This window comes from Polistes fuscatus, unplaced genomic scaffold, assembly GCF_010416935.1.
Source record: "Polistes fuscatus isolate 324 unplaced genomic scaffold, CU_Pfus_HIC Scaffold8, whole genome shotgun sequence".
NCBI classification, from domain to species: domain Eukaryota; kingdom Metazoa; phylum Arthropoda; class Insecta; order Hymenoptera; family Vespidae; genus Polistes; species Polistes fuscatus.
In genome coordinates, this window is record NW_025113162.1 from 889,136 (window position 1) to 896,266 (window position 7,131).

Here is a 7,131-nt window from a genome sequence, read left to right on the forward strand (position 1 = left end):
ATTGTCAAGATGCAATTTCCGGTAGTCAATGTATGCAGAAAGAAAACTACATAATTACAGGTGCAAAGTTAGAGGTTTTCTACGTGTTCTTCCTCCTTTCTTTTTCACTATGAAATTGAAATTGAAACGTCTACTCGGTATAATTCGTTGAGAAAAAGATCGACGCGAAGAACAATTTGACGAGCATGATTCACCTGCTTCAAAGTCCGGGATGTTAATTACCAACTTACCTTGCGAATCCGTTAATTGGGCGTTACGCGCGTTACATCATTATAAACCGTCGACGGTTTCTGGAAAATAACGTTACCTATCTTTTAAGAATAGAGAGACAAACACGTGCGCTTAAGTTAAATACAGATAATCGTTCTGTTCATGGAAATTGATCGAGAGATCGAAGATGTTGATTAAAAGATTAAAATCTTTTGAATATACTTAGATACCGTTAGTTAGGCGGATAAAACTGAACAAACGTTTTATCCTAGATTTAACGATTTCTCGAATCATTACGAAATCTCAGACCTCACTTCGATTAACAGAAGAAACTAGGAGATGGAAAATTTTTAAAGGTTCGATAAGATGACATGGTGAAAACGGTAAACACATGCATACATTACTAACCAAAAGTTTCTCATATTCATACGAAAAATTAATTCCTTTAGAGCAGTGGTCTTCATACTTTTTCGGCTTGCAGTACCCTTATGAATGTACAAATATTTTATGAATCTCTTAATCGTAAAGAAAAAATTCAATATTCACAAAAATTCTCGGATACATGTGAAAAAATATTTGTTACCAATTATACTAATACAATGTGTGTAATATATCTAAATAAAAATTCGTGAAATAATTTATAAAAGTTACGTAAAAATTTTAAACTTAAAGTTATCATTGGTCAGGAATATAAAAAAAATGTATTTAAGTTTAAACAATCCAAGATATTAGTAAAGTACATTAGAGTTTGTGATATATCTTAAATAATTGATAATTAATCGAAGAAAATGAATATTATATAAATTCGACGTACCGTCCTCTTCGAAATCCATCGTTAAACTGGCTCATTATCCTTTATGAAAGTTGATTAAATTTCTTTTATTAATTCTTGTTTATGCATGAATAAACTAAACATCAAAAATCAATACTAATAGACTGCGAATTTGTATATAATTGTATATTTCGTATGCTGTATATGTTTTACATACTTTGGCATATTTTTTACACATTTCTGTGCGTATTCACTGCACCACCAATCAATAAAAGAATTGAATTCACTAATTATAAATAAAGCTTTCAAGTTAAACTCATTAAGTATGTATTAAAAGTATACTAACGTATATTTATTTCTAAATTTGTTTAATCCTAAACGCTATATATAATTAGTTTCCAAACAAAAATCTAGTGAACGTAACAATGTAGGATTTTAAGGTACACTAACCGTAGAGTAAATTTTATATATACCGGGTGTCTCGAGTTCACGGGCACGGATATACGGTTCTGGGTCGATTAGATAAACGGTCGATCGAATCGGTAACAACGTTGCAATAACGTAATGTATGAGACTGAGGGAACCGTGTCCGGGTTCGGGGTCTGGTTCTGCTTCCCGCACGAAGACATTCTCGAACATAGATATTCAACACCATAGAGAACGCATTCACGTCTCGAAACGGACTCTATGCATAGGCGGGGTCCGCCTAAGTCGATCAATTTGACTGGAATCTCCACTACATCTACATAATCCTAACAACGTAACAAACAACTATTGCATTACTTACATCATGGGATTCCTGTTGAAAAAACTTCATTTAGTTAATCAAGACTTGCAAACGAATCAAACCCGTCGATCCACCTGTCAATCTATCCATTGTAAGATTGATAAACATCTTTCCGGGTTACGTCTACAATTTTTGATACATCATTGAAACGTGTCAGGATCCAAGATTTCAAGATAACCAATTTAATAGGAACTGTTGAGAACGAAGAAATAGTTGCAGTTAAGTGTTTCCTATTTCGTAAATTATGTTAATTTTGTAATTTATATCAAGGATCTTTCCTGATTACTCATTATCGTTCATAATATTTTATTAAACGTGTCAGGATAAATGATTTCAAGAAAACTAATTTAATAGGACGAATAAATAATAGGACTTGAATGTTTGAAAGTTTATAAATTATGTCAACGTGCGAGGAATGCAACATTTGCTGTTACGAAGTTATTTAGGTTGAAAAATAGAGTATATATATATATATTCGTGCGATCTAAATATAATATGAAATGATTATTCAGGATTATCTCAATGGCATCTTACGTCGAGCACAAGGATATCCGTTTACTAATTATGATTCCGATCGCGCTCACTCAGAATTATAACATCTCAGACCTTTCATTGCAATCACCTTTTCTTTCATCCTATAATTTTTAACTTCCCAGGAATATTTAGTTATTAGTTTAAATGTCTCGAATTCACCTTATCGACCGAAAGGCATTTCAGTTACCCCACCCATTTAGATTTCATCATGAAAGAGCATCTTCTATGACGAGAATAGGGAAAGTTTCATAATTTAAAGCTATCATTTATTTCGTTAAATTCATATGTAATTTATATATCGGGTATAATTTAAATTTTTACATATATATTTATATATTTTTGGAATATAAAAATAATGCAATATATATATATATATTATTTATAATAATATTATATTACATTTACATATATTAAATACAAAATGCATCATTTATTCTCCATCATAAAAAGTACGATCATTTTGTCGTAGAATTAAAATAAACGCAAAGATAATCAAACGTCGATTTTAAACTTTTGACCAAGAGGATGTATCATCGGTTAAGATCTTTGGTACAACGATACTACAATGAACGTCCGATAGGAGAATCATGAATATGCAAAGGCCACTTTCGTCCCTGAGCTCTGCAACGTGCATCTTCGTTGGGTCACTATCTGCATAATCCCTCTACGAGCAAGGCGAGTTCAGGATGGACCGAACGAACATGTCTAGTCATCCTTCGTCTGTCTGCCTGTCTCTCTCTCTCTTTCTATCTTTCTCTTCAACGTTTAGTAAAGCTGATAGTATGCTATATATAGATTTACATATACAAATACACGCACACACAGAATCTGATCAGCCAACATTTGCACGATTCTAATTCTCAAGAGTATCCCAAATGAAGGATCAATGCAAACAATTTCCTAGAAACTCTCATAGTAAATCAATAACATGTATTTTGAATAATCGACAACATTAAACATTCAAAAATAAATAAAACAAAAAGGCGAGATTTTCTTATTACTATCTTGCGACTTTGAACAATCGCCATGCGATCACCAACAGGATGTTCGAAGGTGAGAAACAGGTAGATGGACGAGTAATTAATTTTAACGGAGCGAAGGTTTGTACGACCACCCGATGGGCTGTTAACGAAATAAATTCCGAAGTAGATGAAGACGAGTAAGAGGAAGGAAGAAGGACAAAAACACACACTCTCTCTCTCTCTCTCTCTCTCTCTCTTTTTCTTTTCTTCGCTCTAAAGAAAGAGAAGGAAAATAAATAATGAGACAACGGAGAGAAACAGAAAGAAAGAGAGAGAGAGAGAAAGAAAGATTGAAAGGAATACTATAAGAACCAATCCCTTTTAACCTTGCTCGCGATCGGAAACGATTGATATTACCATTGAACGTTCGACTTTTTTTTATCTTTCTTTCTTTCTCTCTCTTTTATTAGCAACGTGTGCTTACTCGCACGCACGCACGCAGGCACTCATGCAAGTATGTAAGCGAAGCACGTATAGAGCGACATGGATCAGGAAGCTGTCGAAAGTTTTGACCTTGCTCGATCGAAAGAGACTGAATAGACAGTGCCGAAAGATCGAGAAAGAAAGAAAGAAAGAGAGAGAGAGAGAGAGAGAGAGAGAGAGAGAGAGAGACAATGATGTACGACGACGCAGGTAAAAAGATTTTGAATGGGATCTGGATCTCTAACTCTTCGACTTCCGCCTAACAACTCGAAATTCTTTGACTAATGTTTAGTATTTATGTAGATTAGAATAGTCGTTGTGACGAGTGTATCTAAAGAAATAAGAAAAAATAATTTGAATCTCTCAAAAATCTATGTCCCTTATTATAATATTAAAGCGTGTGCCCTAGGGGCATACACTCTTTTATATATGAATAAAATTGAGATTTAAAATAAATTGTTCATATAATTTTGTTTTCAAACAAGCTTACGTGTATCGGAGAATTTTTTGTTCAGGATAATTTTAGGTTTATAAAACGATATTTCAAAAACTGAGAGATTCTTTTCATCAAAATTCCTTAGGATAAAATCATATAACGACCAGTTTATTATATTTTCATAATAAGTTTTTTTTTTTTTTTTAAAGAATAACATGATTCGAACGATGCACTTGAAATCAAATTATCTTCATTTCCATTCTATGGGGATATTCAAACTGGTCATTCGAAGTTGTTGTTCGAGGAAAGATGAAGAATTTTAATTAGTTTTCACAATGATTTCAGCGTCTTCTTACGAATCAAATTTTTCTTCTTGCGTTAATGAATAAAAAAAATACAGAAAAAAACAAACGAACGAATAAACAAACAAACAAAACCGCGTAGACTTGAATACGAAGGATTATTATTTTCTAGACGCGTCCCGTATAATTTTGCGATTTAAATTTGAATCCAATAAGAAGGATACAAGGAGCCAATGTCGATTGATTATCTTTATTCGTTTACTCGTTCAATGAAAATTGTCACGCGATCGTCCATTCCTTCGCGATGTATATAATATCTTATCTCTCACACACAAACAGTCGTCGTTCGTAATTATCCTAGCAAATACGCTCAAGGAAGAAGTATGCAAAAAGTATCCGATCGAAGGATCAATCGGCCGATCGATATATCGATTTTTAACCTCGATTGAAGAGTTAGTATACCGAATGATGCCACTCGTCCTTCGTATTGCGTAAAATCGATGCATGCGTCGATAGATTTTGAAATTGTCAAGAATTCGTCACGAATTTCGTGGTATCTCGGGCTCATCGTGTACGAAGGTCGATTTCGTAGCAGTAAAAAAGAAAAGAAAAATAATAAGAAGATGGGAGGGTACACGTAGCGTTCAAAAGTACGAATTTCGCGAACAGATGTTGAGAGTCTACGTGCGGAAAGATCGGTGTGCCTTCGAAAGAAGCCACGTAATTTCTTGGCTTGGGGAAACTGGAGGTCGGGAGGACGAGAAGAAAAAGTGGAGGTGAACAGAAAGAAATGAGAGTGAGAGAGAAAGAAAGAGGCACTTAACGTCGTGTTAGCAATCGAGATCGTTTTGCGAGATTCGCGACCTCGCGAGAAGTAGTAGTAAGTGTTCTCTAGGCTGAGAAGTGCTGCTCGGAGGCGGTATTTAAAACAAACTCAAACGCAAACGCAAACGCAAATGTAAACCCAAACGCAAACCCAAACGCAAACGAAAACGCAAACGCAAACGCAAACGCAAACGCAAACGCAAACGCAAACGCAAACGCAAACGCAACGCAAACGATGACGACTCAACTCTTAACAGGAAGGAAGCTGTTCTCAAGTCCTTGCCCGAAATAGAGCGATTTCTAAGAGAGCATGGTTTACCTCCTGATCGGAATATATAATTCCTTCTTCTTATTCTCCACCTCGTTATCGTAGTTGTTAAAAGGAACGATGCCTGAAGGAATAGTCGACTTTTAACGAGCTTGCTTACGCCTTCCGCGTCCTCGGCATCAAAAAGATCGGAAAAGATCGTTGCTGACTCAGAAAGAAAGAGAGAGAGAGGGGGGAGAAAGATAGACAGAGATCGAACCTAAGATCTCCCCTTTTTGCTGCTATACCTGTCGGTGTGAATTACAGCATGACGCATCGATTTCTTCTTTCCGAGAAATGAAGCGAGCTAATGATTTTGAGGGTGTATACTGGGTAATTGGTTGCTCGTTATTGGTTTCCCGGACTTTACTCTTCGTCGAAAATTTCAAGGTTACGAAAGTATTGGTCAAGGAAGGGAACGGGAATGCTTTGTCGAGCAACCTTGCGTTTAGTGGTGTAAGAAATATGTAATCTTACAAGAAATGACGTAGGAAAAATCAAGAACACGAAATTCGTGAAGTTTTCTTATAACTAAATGTAACTCGGATCATGAATCATGTTTCTTCTTAGATATTTGAATTATTTCTACGAAATAATATACATATATCTTTAAAGATGTTTGCTTTTAAAATAGGAACAAACGCGTTATTCAACTGATGTCAGGGTATATCTATTTTAAATATTAACATGATTTGGTAAATGTGAAATAGTATTATCCTGATCGAACAGTACTTACATACGATCATCCACGACAGCGTTCTATCATGACCCGGATTTCACGTCATGAATTCTGTCGTAACGGGACATTAGACTGTTATACGATTGCTACGGAATTACCTGCACGGGAATCTCTATCCTCCCACGCGAATATCTCCTAGTTGCACCAAGAATTATGAAATATAGACGATGCTCGCTCGACCATCAGCTTTCATGATATTAAACACATTGGTGTAGTACCAAACGATTATGACAGCGCCTCGGTCAAATGTACCAAAGAAAAGAAACAAATGCAACTTTTTCATTCGAAACACAAAGTAAGTAAGTCGAGACAAGAAGAAAAAGAAAAAAAAAATTTTTAAAATAAATGACAGAATTTGTCTTGCTCCTTATCTTAAACGAGAATTACCTACGCATGTTTGCATTAAACAAAAAACAAAACAAAAAGGAAGAAAATAAAATAAAAATACAAAGTAAAGGAGGAACAGGTTTCCAGCGAGAAGGATACAATAGCTCTTTCCTCGTTTTGGTCATCCAGGAGAACTCTTATAATCCACGTAGTAGAGAAGCAAAGAACTCGCTCGAGGTTGCTGTCCAGACACGGCCGATATACGAGCCGCAGAAAGATGAGACAAGCGAGCTGTGGCGCGATCGGTGTACGCAAAGAAGAAATTAAAATAAAATCTCGTGCGGGGAGTAGTCGGAGATATAAAAGTGCTATTTTTTTCTTCCTTTAATAAAGTGACATAAAACCGGTGGCAGGCAGAAAAGATAAGAGAATAATCGTGCGATTTTA

At 35.3% G+C, this 7,131-nt stretch overlaps 1 protein-coding gene across 1 annotated transcript in view; it reads right to left on the reverse strand.

The window, feature by feature from the left end:
* The window catches only part of LOC122525128 (nuclear migration protein nudC), a 77,201-nt gene that overhangs the window by 52,654 nt on the left and 17,416 nt on the right, over positions 1-7,131 (reverse strand). The gene's annotated exons all lie outside the window — the stretch shown is intronic.